Source organism: Muntiacus reevesi, chromosome 2 (genome assembly GCF_963930625.1).
Source record: "Muntiacus reevesi chromosome 2, mMunRee1.1, whole genome shotgun sequence".
NCBI lineage: Eukaryota > Metazoa > Chordata > Mammalia > Artiodactyla > Cervidae > Muntiacus > Muntiacus reevesi.
Window position 1 is genome coordinate 147941127 of NC_089250.1, and position 15349 is coordinate 147956475.

The 15349-nt window shown below is 45.6% G+C and overlaps 1 protein-coding gene across 1 annotated transcript in view; it reads left to right on the plus strand.

Moving 5' to 3' along the window:
* SORCS3 (sortilin related VPS10 domain containing receptor 3) overlaps window positions 1-15349 on the plus strand; it is a 598500-nt gene that overhangs the window by 264466 nt on the left and 318685 nt on the right. The gene's annotated exons all lie outside the window — the stretch shown is intronic.

Below are 15349 nucleotides of genomic sequence, written 5' to 3' on the forward strand. Positions count from 1 at the left end.
GAATGGGTTGGCTTGACTCTGGGCTTCCCAGGCAGTGCAGTGGTAAAGAACCCCCCTGCCAATGCAGGAGACACGTAAGAGATGTGGATTCTATACCTGGGTCAGGAAAATCCCCTGGGTGAGATTATGTAAGGTCAGACTTTGGTCACAGAGACCTCTTGGAAGAAGGGGGCCTGGGTTCCACAGAATGGTGAATGGTTATAGAAAATAAGTGCTGTGTGATCTGTTGGCTGTGGGGGGATGTGATCTTTCCCCAGCAAGGAAGGCACTCCTATTCAGAAACTTAGGCAGGCCAGGCCCCAGAGATACCCCAGAGATATGAAAGGCCATTTCAGGGTTTCTAGAGGACTGAAAATGGCGTTGCACTGCCCAGCTCTCCCCTTGCCATCTGATGTTTACTCCCCAATGGTTTTGCAAACCTTTTCTTTTTTGAGGTAGGTGCAGGGGTGATCTTCAACCCATTGTTCAGATGTCCCTGATTTCTGATTCCAATCTGGCAGAGTCCAAGCTGTGATAGAGAAAAATGATTGCCAGTGCTACTCAAAGCAGAGCAACTTGGACTCAAACCTTAACTCAAACCCTAGAGCGAACCCTTCTTGTCACTCCCACCTAACTATCCCCAGTGAAGGGAGGAGCAGAATTGGTGACGGTCTCCTGGATCAGCATTGGTGGCTGGTGCTCAAAGATCCAGCAGCTCCAGGGATGCCCACACCTGGGAGTGTGCCCACCAGCCAGGTGCCAAAAAACTGATAATCAGGATGACTGTGTACATGCCTGTTCCTGGTTTTAGCTGAGTAGTTTCTCTTTTCTTTATCACAGAGGGTTGTCATTTTCCTATTTTTCAATATTGTTATTTGAATTATTGAATGTTAGACCTGGGAGGAATCATAGATTTCATCTGAACAAGCAGTTATTGATGGTTTTTGAATTGCAACTCTCGGCAAGTGTGTTTAAAGCTCTAGACCTCCTCTTAGACACATACCCCCACACACAAAATTTTGCTAAGAATTTTTGGATGTTAATGAACACCCTTAATCCCACCTCTTGACCCAAGATGTCCACAGAGTCTTGGTTAAGAATCTTTCATGTATACCAAGAGTCTCAATGTCCAGATGAAGAAACTGAAGCCAGGAAAGCCCCCAAAGCCAGGTAAAAGAAGGAGCCAGAGTAAGAGCCCAGGGCTCCTGATGTTCAGCCCAGGTTTCCTGGCTTCAGACCATGTTTTGCTCCTTTTCCTTCCATACGGTCACAGCCCCGGGCTCTAAAATTGATGATCTAGTCTTGACCTGGGAGCTTGAGGCAGCTTGCTTAATGATCTGGAATTTAAGCTCAGTGCCATGTCTGTGATGGACACATGATTAAACTTGACTGAATCAAGTCAGCCATGATCCATCTCCACGTTGCCTTATCCTTTTATTAAGAAGAAAGCTGAGTGCAGTGGAGGACAAATGTCCTTCCCATGTCACTCAGACAGTCAACGGCAGGATGGGCAGTTTCTTTTTAACTCTCAACATAAAGCTCCTCCCACCCACGCAGTGACTTGGGATCAGGTGAAATCACAAGGAGTGTCTGCACTCTGGGAGAAGAAAGAAGTAGGTGTTTGACACATGGCAGATGTCCTTCAGCAATGATCTTTCACCTATGTCTGGACCACAATAAAAGTAACCATATCTTCATGGAGATGATAGATCAGCTGTCTTTGTAAGGATTTTCCCAAGGGGCATAGGAAGAGTCATGCCTGTTTGCATCCATTCTGGTAGTCATCTGTCACATATGTTTTCCATTAGACTCGTACTATCTTCCTGCCTTCTGCCATTTTTCTCTACTCCTAATTTATCTCTTCTTAGTATAACCTACAGGTGCTTGGTAGTGTGGGAGACAAAGGGAGGATAAGGCAAATGATGAGGGTTAGAGAGAACGTAAAGCTAGGCTTTGATGCCCACTGGTGCAGAAGGCACCTCCATTTCCCTGTCCCAGAGATGGTGTTCAGACCATGGGCTCTCTGGAGCGATTTCTCAGAGGAATTTTTGCCCAGTTAACAAAGGTTAAGCCAATTATGGGCTTCCCAGATGGCGCTAGTGGTTAAGAACCTGCCTACGTGCCAATGCAGGAGACATGAGAGAAGTGGGTTCTATCCCTGGGTCAGGAAGATCCCCTGGAGGAGGGCATGGCAACCCACTCCAGTATTCTTGCCTGGAGAATCCCATGGACAGAGGAGCCTGGTGGGCTACAGTCTATAGGGTTTGCACAGAGTCAGACACGACTAAGTGACTAAGCGTGTGCACACATGCATGCATGCACACACATGTTTTTTAACTTCGTAAGAAACTCCCAAACTCTTTCCAAAAGGCCATTTTGCCTGTGTTTTCAGAGAAACGCCACCAAAACACAGTTAAATCCTATGTAAGAGGCACTGCCACCCAGAAAGCTAAAAGTGCAGATATTTTCTGCACTCAGATTAGGAAGAGACAAAAGATTAGCTAGTGCCATGGATTTGCTGATTTATTTATTTTGAAACTAGCAGTAGAAATTGACTTCATAAGGTGACTGAGTGATCCTGAAGTGCTTTCTGAATCATCCAAGGAGCGATGAAACTAAATTCTGTTTCATTTTATTGTTAAGTGTTTTTGATTGTATCTGAGCCTCAAGATGTTGGCAATGCACAAATATTCTATGTGGTGACTTTCTCTTAACCAGAATGTTCAAGTTTACTAGACCTACACTTCTCAAGCCACTCAGGAAAAATGATAGTTAGATGTAAATGAAAATACCCTTGTATGCTTCTTTACTGGTCTAGTGCTGTGTGGGTCATTATGACCTTGTAATGCAACTTTTTAAAAAGTTACCATCTTACATGTGTCTCAGAGTTTAAACCAGTGGTCATCTGAATTCTCATCTGAGTTTGAATTAAGCAAGATTCTTTTGATTCTCTCAGCATTCAAATTATCTGTAGCTCCCGATGTTCATCAAGCGGCTAATGGCAGTAGTCTCTAGCAGATTTTTCAGTTAATCTTGTTGAAGTAGTGACTTTTCACCTAATGAATTACTTATGTAGCAGATGGATACTGCTTTCCCTGGAGGCTGTGAGTATATCAGAGTTCTGTCACCCTTAGCAAGACAGTAAAGTGTGCTCGTATTTATATAGTTGTTCCCAAAGCTAATTGTTGATGTCTTAACACTTTTTTTGACATCATAAAATTTCCCAGTGTAGATAGCTAATAAGCTATTAGGTTGAAAATAGAAATGATGTGTGTAGAGTTTCCTACTAGTATTAATCTTAGTTAGCATTAATTGAACATCTACTATGCTTAGATCCTTTTTAGGATCTTTATCTGTATAATTGCCAGCCCTCCCAGCCACTTTAGAAAGCAGGCAAGATAAGGAAAAAGCCTCTCTGTAAATTACACCATGATTGTTATACTTGTAAATGGTGAGTCTTCAAGAGTCTTCCCAGGTTTATTTATAAATAAAGGTTTATTTGGGGGACAAATTAGGAAACATCTGGCAATGCTAGACTCCTTTAAAAGTGAAAGTGAAGTCACTCAGTCGTGTCCAACTCTTTGGGATCCCATGGAATGTAGCCTACGAGGCTCCTCCACCCATGGGATTTTCCAGGTAAGAGTACTGGAGTGGGTTGCTATTTCCTCCTTCAGGGGATCTTCCTGACACGGGGATCAAACCCAGGTCTCTCACATTGTAGGCAGATGCTTTACTGTCTGAGCCACCAGGGAAAATACTCCCTTAAGGAAGCTGCAATTTGGACTAGTTGTATCTAAATAGAGTATAGATGTGAAATGCCGGGAGTTACTTGAGTTGAAGTTGTTCTAGATCATCCTGTAGTGCCATCAGCATTGTTTTAATGGCATTCATCTGCACTAGTTGTATTTGATGTGATTCTGCATTTCTTGCTGTTTCCCTTTCTCTGGCCCTTTCCTGGGTGATGTCTGAGCCTGGTACTTTGAGCTTGAAGACCGGTGCATTAGTTTCTGATGCGTGTGTGAGGTTTGCCTCTGGAGGAGCCCTCTGTTCTGGTGGTATCTGAGCTCCAGCTCACAGCCTCCCCTTCCCTTTGTAGGAGATAAACATCCCTGGTTCCTGGAACTCATTACCGTCAACTGACTCTGTCCACAGACCCATGCAGAATGACACATGCCAAGGTTAAAAGCCTGCATTTACTGGCACTGTGCTTCATAAAACAGGCTAAAGTCTTTGTGCCTCAACAAGAGAGGGCCTCAGCTATCATGGGTGTCTATTTAAGAACAAATCTTTGAGTGGATAGAGAAATGCAGGCGGGCTATGGCCTAATTGCTCTGGCTCGAAAGCGGCTGCCACCTGCAGATTTGGAAACAGTGTTTTGGAAACGACAGAGAACACAGAAAGTCCTGACTGCCAGGGAATGTGATCAAATTGCTGCAGGGTAGAGGTGTGTGTGCCTGTGTGTGGGGATGGAGTGAGGGAGGGTGTGGGAAGACGGTAAGCACTGATATCAGAAGAGAATAAGGACTTTTTTAACCTGAGCTCCTAATAAGTTCTGGGCACTGGGCTAAGCTCATTTCGACATTCAATTTTTAGTTTCTCTCTTAATCTCCTGAGCCTGGTAGTTTTATTCCCATTTGGCAGGTGAAGAAACTGAGGCTCAAGCAGATAAGCCATTTGCTTTCTCTAAAGTAGCTGGTAAGAGGGGGTTTAGGATCCCTACTCACCTCTGTCTGACCACACAGGCCATGCTCTCTACTCTGACCTGCTTCAGCTTGGCTGCCCCTGCCACAGGTACAAAGAACAGGTTGCTTTGGATAAGGAAGCTGTGGTACATATACACCGTGGAATATTACTCAGCCGTTAAAAAGAATTCATTTGAATCAGTTCTAATGAGATGGATGAAACTGGAGCCCATTATACAGAGTGAAGTAAGCCAGAAAGATAAAGAACATTACAGTATACTAACACATATATACGGAATTTAGAAAGATGGTAACGATGGCCCTATATGCAGGGCAGAAGAAGAGACGCAGAAGTACAGAACAGACTTTTGAACTCTGTGGGAGAAGGTGAGGGTGGGATGTTTCGAAAGAACAGCATGTATATTATCTGTGGTGAAACAGACCACCAGCCCAGGTGGGAGGCATGAGTCAAGTGCTCGGGCCTGGTGGGCTGGGAAGACCCAGAGGAATCGGGTGGAGAGGGAGGTGGGATGGGGGACCGGGATGGGGAATATGTGTAACTCTATGGCTGATTCATATCAATGTATGACAAAACCCACTGAAAAAAAAAAAAAAAAAAGAACAGGTTGCTTTCATCCGTGGATGGGTAGTAACTCTGTTACCTGGAGCTTTCTGCCCATTACTGTTAGAGGATTATCAGTTTCTTGGAGGAGGAGAGAAGTGTTAGATCTTCCTTTCCTAATTGATTTACCAGTGAGAAGGATAATTACTTCCAGGCTACCCTGCAGAAATACAGTGGGAATCACCTCTCAGATTTCTGTGATGAGCTGGCCGTCTCTGTCAAGCTGTTAAGAGGCATTGTTTGTCTGATCAGATGTTGGTTATTTCCATGTCAGCCTCTCAGTGCAGCCGCATCACCCTGAGGTCTCTTTGACACAATGGAAAACCTCTAAACAAAGCACAGAATCTTAAAATCTTGGACCCCCTGCTTTCCCTGACCATGTCTCCTGAGATTGCTGGAGGGTCAGGGAAAATCATTTCTAAGGTAGTATGTTTTCAATTCACCGATATTAAAATCTCTTACACTAAAGCAAATGAAGAATATGGAAGGATAATTTTAGGCTATTAAACCATCTGTTAAGTGTCTTGCTCTGAGCAAAGTATTTTGGATGGGAGGTTCTTGCTTTCAGAAACATGCAGTCTACTCAGCCAGACAGAATGCACGCAGAAAACAGCTGCATGCACAGACCTCGGGTCTCAAATGTGAACACAGACAAGGGCCAGACAGATAATGCCCATGAGAGGTGTGGGCCAGGTGGGGACTGCCGTGGCCACTCGGTGATCTAGGCTCCTGGTGACTGTCCTCCTGTGAGGAGAAAGGCTCAGTGCCTTCCTGAAGAGATTTTTCTCTGCCTATTTTCTTAAAATTTTATTTATTTTGAAAGGTTTTAGATAGGCTAAGATGTGGAGTTCAGTGTGTGGGACCTGGCAGGCTGTCCCAAATTTGCTTGAATCCCTTGGACCCAATTGGCCTCATGTGTCATATTCTGAGTTGTATGTCTCCACATAAAAAGTTGGTATTTAGTGTGGTCCTTGGGGCAGCAGGATAAGGATCACACACAGAAGCTGCTCTTGTTGGGGCCCTGCAGCTGCTTTTATGATCTGTGTGAAAGAGAAAGTAAGCTGAGCAGTGCTCACAGAGCCCTCCCTTTGACTCAGAGGACTCACATAATGGGTTCTGCGGTGCAGAGGGACCCTTTATATCAGGTAAGGGTAAGACCATTAGGACAGGCGGAGGAGGCAGATGTCTCCTTTATGGTCCTGGTTCTCCACTTGGGTTATTGAGTGTTCTTGAATAAGTGAGCTTCCTCACAGAGCATCCATTTCCTTATCTGTACAGTGGCTAGGGTGGGTCCTAAACTTTTTGAGGCTCCTTCCTGCTTAGATGGTCTGATTGGCCACCATTTGGACTATGCCTCTCAGAGGGCTACTTGGTAATGTGTGATAATCTGTGGACTTTGGGTTTGGTGGCTCTCAGGTGGGTAGTCCTTGGAAGGTGTGATCCTCATAACTCTTGGATTTATGGCCACGTATTCGGGAAGATCCCCTGGAGAAGGGAATGGCTACCCACTCCTGTATTCTTGTCTGGAGAGTTCCATGGACAGAGGAGCATGATGAGCTAGTCTGTGGGCCTGCAAAAAGTCAGACACGACTGAGCGACTAACACTTTCACTTCATTGGCCAGCTAAGCCCTGTCATTCAGGCCAGGTCTTCTGAAGTCACAGTTCCTTGTTCAGAAGGTGGCTGATTCCCTGCAACCCACTGTCTCTGCTGGTGGAACTCAAAACGGCAGCATCCTCCATGGCACAGTTGAGGAACTCCATCAGCTTGAGCTGATGCAATCCCCATGAGCATCAGTTTCTCAGCTAGGCAGGCACAGCCCTCCTCCAGCAGGAAAGGGAGCTGGAGATGCTGTCTGCATCTGTCCTGGCAACCCAGGGGTGAGGACACCACATATCAAAATAGCAGGCAAGGGACGAGCTCTCCTGTGTCATACTTCTTGCTTCATGGCCACCTACTTCCTACAGTTTTAACCAGGCATTTCGCCTCTGTGGACCCTGCTTTCTTCTTTCAGAAAAAGAAGCATAGTAAGCTATATTTAAAAAGCAAATAAGAGAAATCCCTCTTAGAGCTAATATTTGTTTCTGTTTCCAAAGAACCTAAAAAAGAATGGATATATATATAATTGAATCATTTTGCTATACACCTCAAACTAAAAACACATTGGAAATCAATTATACTTCAAAATAAAATAAAAATTTAAAAACAGTAATAAAAAACAAGAGTAACAAATGTTTATAATAGTAATAAAATGTAATAATGATGATGATGATGATGATAAGAAAGAGAAGGCAAAATAGCAGCCAACAACTTTTGAGAAGTTTCACTATGTGCCAAAATTATTCTAAGTGCTTTATGTAAATTAACCCAGTTAATACTTCACCAGCAACTGTATGATGTTGGTACTATCATTAGTACATTCACAAACAGTGAAAGTTTGACACCAAGAGGTCAGGGACCTATTCGGATTTGGTTGCTGATGGTCACTTAGCTTGGTCTAATGTGCTCATGTAACTCACTTTTGCTCATGTTTCATTCTTAGACTCACTGTGTATCCAGGATAAAAGGGCCCTCAGAGACTAGTCTAGGAAGGCTGTCACTAAACAGAAGAGACCACCCGGGGACTTGCCCAAGGTCATGAAGTCATTTTCAGCAGAGCCATGTTCTTTGCCAAGCGCGGGAGCTCTTGGCAGCTAGAGCGCACAGATCTGATGGAGAACCCCGGCTGGGTTCCGCGGTGGGTGCAGGTGGGGAGCAGTTGGGCAGAGGTACTTCCTACCCATCTCAGTCAGTGTGTGTTACAGACTGCAGGCTTCATCCAAATACCTATAGCTTCTCACGTCTCTGGTCTCGAAGCCTGAGGGATATCACAGCTGGAATTCTGTCTCAAATGAACCTGAATGGGAAATCAAGGATCTGGAATCCAGGCTGCCTCTAGCACGTTGGAAGCACAGAATGGTTGAATAGTGTGCCCAGGGCAAACAGTTATCAGAGAAATTAGACTGGGTCCTTCGGGGCAGAGTGTCAGGAATAAAACAAGCGGGATTTCTGGTTTAGGCCTCACTCTTCAGTAGCTGGGGGACTTTGACCAAGTCGCTTTAATTGCCTGAGTCTGGTTTCTTAAGCTGTAAAGTGGGGATAAAAGACTGTTTGCTTGTCCCCTCCTCCTAGGACCATAATTAGAATAAAATGAGAAAGGTAGTGTTGTTTTGGAGGAAACCAGAAAAGGACCCCTCAGAAGAAGCTGCGCCCAGGACCGCACCCTGGAATCCAGGCGCCCCGGGAGGCGGCTGCAGGGCTCCTGGACCCCCACTGCTGGGCTGCCTGCTTCTTGGCTTCTGGGGGGAGGAAGCAGATCCCCGCACCCTGGTTTTTTGAAAGTCTCACATCCTGCCCTGTTCATGAGGCACACCACCACCTGCGTTTTTCCAATCATCCTTCCTGTCTTTTAAAACCAAATCTGCTGCCTGACTGAGAGAGATTGATTATTCTGCTGATGGAGAGAAATGGTCCCACTCTTGTTAATTCACAACCAGCTCGTTTTTCTTGCCTCATAAATTAACAGTTACTGAGAGGCTAGAGCAGTGTTTCAGGAGATGAGTTTAGGGGAAAATGTGTGAAAGGAAGGAGTGAAAAGAGAAGAATGGAACTTGGACCAAACTGTCTTTATTTATAACTGATTCCAACTCCAAACCTTTCTTTTCTTGGTATGTTCATAAAAAGAACCAGAAAGCAAAAACCCCAAGAATGAAAGTGTCAAAGTTCAGGGACTGAGAAATCAGAATAAAGGAAAGAAGAAATTAAAAGAGAGGTGAATCAATGAGGGGAAAGACACTGGTTTACAGGTTTCCATTTGCCTTTGCAAGTGTGACTCAGCAATGGAGTGGATGTGAAGTGTGGTTCAATTTAAGCTAATCACTTAAAGGAAAGGAATCTAGAGTAATTCTTGGAAATTCACTATTTAGTCACAAAGTCCCTTTCTCAGCAAATATATGCATGTGGTCCCCTGTATAAATTACTGCAGTGTGCTCTAGCCAAAAATTTATTTAAAGGCTCATTAAAATGATTACTAGTTTTTTTTTTTTCTTTTGCATTTTATTTGAAAATGGGAAGAATATAAACCTATAGCCTGGCTTCTCTCCAAAGTGCCCTTTGAGGTTTGCATTGAGTATATCATATTTTTTAAAATAAAGATATGATTTGCAGTAAGATTATTCATACATTTAAGAAGAATAATAAAAATTAGCTCTTTACTATACTTCTTCATGATTTATGTTTGCCTAGCCTTTTTTTTTTGTAATTTTATTTTTATTGGTTTTGGGTTTCTTTAGATGCATGTATGCACCTATGTGTGTATAGAAGATATTCAACAAAGAGCATTATGCAAACTTTAGAAATAACTGGAAGAGTTAATACTGTGCCAGACTTGAAGAAAGATGCTCTCCTGTGGCATAGTCTGAGCCAGTGAAAGATAGAGGCACAAATCTGGCAGACTTTGGAATAAAGCTTGGGATTTGAAGAGGAGAGAAATGACAATCTCATAGGGGAAAGAGAGTTTGGAGGTCTTTATAGGCATGTTGTGTTTAGCAGTAGCAAGTCTGAAGAGGGATGGATGGGACTAGAGGTCATAGACCCGTCGAAGCTCAAGAATGGAGTTAGAACTCGGTGCAAAAGGGCATGGGGAGCCATAGCAGGCTTCTGAGCTGGGGGCTGATAGCAAGAGAGCTGCACGTGAGAAAGGCTTACAAGAGCCTCTTGGGCTGATGAGGTGCCCATGTCAGGGATCCTACTCCATCTCTTCTCCCTACCCTGTCCTCCCCAGACCTGGGTGTGTTTTCTGAGCATCACAGACAAGAGATAATTTTGCAGAGAGTCTGGGAAGCCAGGGTGATATAGTCTTCCTAATCTTCTGATGCACAGTTACATAGCAAATGGGTCTCACTGCCCCTGAGGTAGAGATGTCTGTGACAAAAACAGCCATCACCACCAGTGAAAGAGATGACTATCGTTTTCTTTCTTGGTGAGCTCAGCCAAGCAGAGAGATTGCTCCTGGCCCACATGCCTTGCCCCCGGCCCGTCCCCCCATTACCGGCCCAAGGTCAGAGTGACACGTCAGTGTTCAGCACACGTTCAGCTGGCGGGCATGTCCGAGTAATGAGGGGCGAGCATCCTGGGATCCTCTGGCTGCCAAATAACTCCAGGGCCGATTTGGAGGAAGCAACGCCCCACTGCCGCAGCGGGGTCAGACCAGCTAGTGCACGTGAGACACTGGCCTCAGTGACAGATGGGCACCCGACTTGCGCTGGCACCTCCGCATGGAGAGCCCGGCGTGCAGGGGCAGCCTGCCCCTCCACAGCATGGGTGTAACCCTGAGGAATGGCCCGGGATGTCTTATGATGATGAAGCTGAGGAAAGAAATGAGCCAGAGAGGACAGCGGTGCGAGAAATGTACATGCCTGTCTCCCAGCTGTCAGAGAGGGGCAGAGTGCAGCTTGGTTTAGAAACTTACTCACTGTTCCTCTTCCTCCCTCGTGCTCAGCAAGGAGCCTCTGATGTGGAGAAAAGGGCTTCAGAGGACGCCCCCTGCCTGGCTGTGTGATCTCGGATGCACTGTTTACCTTCTCTAAACCATAGCTTTCCCATGGGCTCTCAATGGGGTTAGAACAGCAAACCTAAGAATGAAATAATTTATACAGAGTGCAAAGAGTAGATGTTCAACACTGCAACCCCCTTCCGCCCCCACCCCAAGGAACCTCTTCGCCTCTGCTCAGCGATGCTGCCCAGTTTCCAGGTAGCCCATCTCTGATAGCTGATTTTTTTCATGGGAAAAGGAATTTCTACTTCTCTCAAGCCTGCATTAGGCAACGTATGTTCAACTTCCAAAACAACAGTAAATGTTGTCCCCTCTGCATCCCTTCTATTTCTCCCTCTATCCAGCCACCTGTCTTGTGTACTTTCTCACTGATCCATTGATTGCTTCTATCTCTCTTAGTGGAGTATAAATTAAAAGCGATGGTTGCCAGCCTTGGGCAGTATGTGAGAGCAAGTTTCCACCCATTATCACCCAAGCCCCATTAGGCACATAGAGCTGGTGGAACAGGGCTTTGCATCCAGGTCGGCCTGGCTCCAGAGCCCCAGAGAGCCCTTCAGTGTTGTAAACCCACGGAAAGCCGTCTCCATCTGTGCAGACACACATGCAGTCTCATTGCTCCCTCTTGGTTGGTGTGCAGATGATCTGTCTCACCACTGTGTGTCTGGGGAGCTCCTTGCTTTGTGGGGGCTCTGTGCCAGGCCCAGGGAGCACACAGGCCCTTCAGACCTGGACCCCACCCAGGCAGAGATTGTATTTAAGTGGAACTTTCGTTTAGGACGGAGACTTGGGAGAGAAGTGGGTGTGTAAGACCTCAGGAACTGCAGTTACAACAGCAACTGCTAGAATGGAAAATTATCCCTGTTTTATGAGAAAGTTGGGAAGGCAACAGACTGAGAATGAATGCGGGTGTTCAAAGGGGGAGAAAGAGAGAGAGCACGTCGAAGCAAAAAGACAAAAGTCTCACAGCTGCAGAGAGGCCAGTCCAGGCTTCAAACCCAGATTGTCCAAATTGGCAACATGGGCTCTATAATACAATGGCTTATTGGCCTCCCTCTGCTTAGATGGACACTCTGACCTTCCAGAATCATCTCTTTACACATCTAAAACAGTGTTGATATGCAGTGTCATGGCCCTGTGCTAAGAAGTTATGGAAAACATTCCCTGTACTGAGAAGTCAGAGAAGTGCAGGGGTGCTGAGTTTCCTTCAAAGTCAGACAGACAATAGACCAGGGAGAACGGGGTGGTGTGTTAACCTGCAGAAGATGCCTGAGCCTTCAGTAGTTCCCAGGAGTGAGCTGCAGGGCTCTGCTCTGGCATTCCCACGAGGAACCCCCACAGGCCGAGGCTGGCTAGTCCCCAGGGGGCTGTTTGGTCAAGAAGCCACTTTGTGCCAATCCTGGCTCTACCTCTCAGCAGCTTGTGTCTGGGGCACATTATTAACCATTTCTAAGTTTCTATTTCCTCATCTGTATAATCATGATAATGCATGTACCCACCTTAGGCTGAGAGGAGGAATAAATGACAAATGCTTGCAAATGCTTAGCCAGTGACTGACTCCAGGTATCAAAGTTAGTAAATCCTACTACTATTACTCTTATCATCACCCTGATGTCAGGACAACTGATGCCTATAAACAAGGGGTAATCCCATGCTGAGGCTGCCCATTGACAAATGGCCCTCATCCTAGCTGGGTACTCAGGGTTTTCTTGGACATCATGTGATCAGTTTGGAGCAGTGCAGAGCTGGTAGGTGACTTGAAGATTCAAGCCTCTCATCAAACTGATGAAGAAACTAAGTCCCCATGAGAAGACTCTCATATATTCAAGGTTACCCAGCTTCTTAATGGCAGAACTAAGGACTGCCCTGGTGGCTCAGATCGTAAAGCATCTGCCTGCAATGAAGGAGATGAGGGTTTGATCACTGGGTTGGGAGTATCCCCTGGAGAAGGAAATGGCAACCCACTCCAGATTTCTTGCCTGGAGAATCCCATGGACAGAGGAGCCTGGAGGACTACAGTCCATGCAGTTGCAAAGAGTTGGACACAGCTGAGCAACTAATGCTTTCACTTGCACGGCTTTGGACATCAGAGTTCTGGCTTCAAGCCCAGTTCCTTTCTTGTGAAGTGGCACAGAAGACTCTGCACAGTCCCGCAGATCTAGGTAGACGGGTGGCCAAGGAGGCTGCAGACATCTGGGAGCTCTGACATTCTTGTGTGTTTGTAGACTTAGAGCCTGCAGAGCACTGGGATCAGAGGGGCCAAGTCAGTCTCTCAGACCAGGGTGACTCAGGTTGGGAATCTCCCAAGGGCATCTGGCTACGGGTAAGGTCCCCAAGGTCATCTTGGACCCAGAGCAGGCCAAGGAAGAAAAATCAGAGTCTGAGATAAAGCTGAGCCAAGAAGGAAAAGGTCCAAGTTGGATAAAGAAGGTATGCTACAGTCCAGAGGATGAGAAAAGACCCCTAATAGAGAAAGCAACCTGAAAGGAAGAGAGCTGGAGGACAGGGCTGCAAGGCAAGCCTGGGCACAGGCTACTGAGACTGTGAGGTTATTGGCAGCCTGTTTTCATGGGGGTACTTTTCCCTTGTTGGGGGATGGTAGCAGGAGAAGCACTTGACTGATTAAAACAGTCAAGCCAGTCCAGACAAGAAGGACAGACACAGAGGAAGAGTAGCAGAGAGATAGGATGCAATTATCCAAAGTGGTCTTTGGCCTGAACCTCCAATCTTTAATCATCCCTGGTGAGACAGTGACAAGAGATATATGCATGGACGATTTCCTGACGCCGCTCTGGACCTTTGGAGAGGAGTGAGTTGATGTCAGAGCAGACTCTTAGCATACAGGTTAGCTCCAGAAAGTCGGCTTAGAGTGATAAAGTGCTGGCTTCCTGGTCTCAGCCACCCTGCCTTGATCCCAAATCACAGTGCATCAGCATTCCATAGCTCAGAGGAGAGCAGTCTTGGAGACAGAAGGTTGTAAAAAGTTATTTCTTGAAGAAGATTTCCTCAACAATAATAGCTTCATGACGTGGCTGTCTGGAGAGCCCGTCTTGCCTCTGCTGGACCCTAACACAACTATAAATGGTTTAAAGTACTCTGCATCACCCTCTCCTCTCAAGCAGCTATAAAGATGCTTTCTTTAGAAACCCCCAGCTGCTTGTGTATGAACTCATGCATGCTGAGTTTACCCTGAACTCCTCAGGTGGGTACTTAGGGTCTGAACCATCAACCTCTAAAAGCGATGGAGGGAGAGGAAGTGGTAAGGGAGCAGACCCTTACCCAGTCATCCTTTCGAAAAATGATACCAATCAAAATGTGTCAAATATTTTTAGGAATTGCCACTTTGATCATGGCATTCCTTACTCAGAAACGTCCATGACCTGCCCAGTATCACTGGGAGAAGTCTATACCAATGTGTGATTTACCTTTACAAGTTCTGAGCTTACCTGTCCACTCTTCTCTTTGTCCTGCTCAACTGCATCAGTTCTTTGACCTGGGACAAGTTTTTAAATGTGTCAAGAACCATTGGTCTAGTTGGAGGAAAGAAAAAATCATTTATCTATCGAATATGTTGGAGTGCATTTCTTGTGTCCCTGGCCTTTGCCTTCATGGAGGCTTGTCCAGGAGGGTGATGATGCTCTGGGTCACAGAGGAAGGAGGTGCTGGCTCTCCCTGGCAGGGCGGAGGGCTCACAGTGAACCTAATATTGAAGCCAAGTCAGTGCATCAGGAGGGGTTTACTGAGGACTCATGCTGGGGGCGGGTTGCAGGGGGTTTCTAGGCAGAGGAAATAACATGTGTGAAAGCTTACATGTATGAGAGCTTGAAGTATGTTCAGGAAGCCCCAGGAATTTTGCAGGGGGTAGACTGAAAGCCCATTCGAGGAGGTGGCAGAGGAGGAAAGCGAGGTGGTAAAGTGCCGCACAGTAAGGGTCTCCTGTTCTGGGCTAGGGAGTTGAGTGTTCTGTTTTGTTCTTAACAGAATACAGAGTAGGGTGTCATTGGATCAGATCTGTTGCTTAGAAAGGTCACTCTGGGGGGTAAGGGTGAAGGATGGTGAGATTGACATCAGAGTCCAGTATGACATTGCCTTATAAAAATTATTATTAAAATGATTGCTATTATTGAAATGATTATTTAAAAGATTAGAAGTTATCTGAATGCCCAACATGAGAGATTTATTAGTCAATTAAAATGCATTAGTGTGGTAGAATATCATGTAATAAATAAAGCTTAGGTTTGTTGATATGAAAAGTTCTTTATTATATATTAGAAAAAAAGAAGTTATAGAACTATGTATTTGAAATAGAGCAAGTGAAATGCTAGTGACTGACATGGTGCTCTGGGCAAGGGACGCTGAGGGCCTGGACTTCTGCAGTGGTGGAAGGTTGGCTTTGAGAAGGGCTAAAGCCATGGAGTCAACTCAGAGTTTATTTGGATGTTGCAATACAAAAGATTTTAGGGTGGTTCTCAGGATT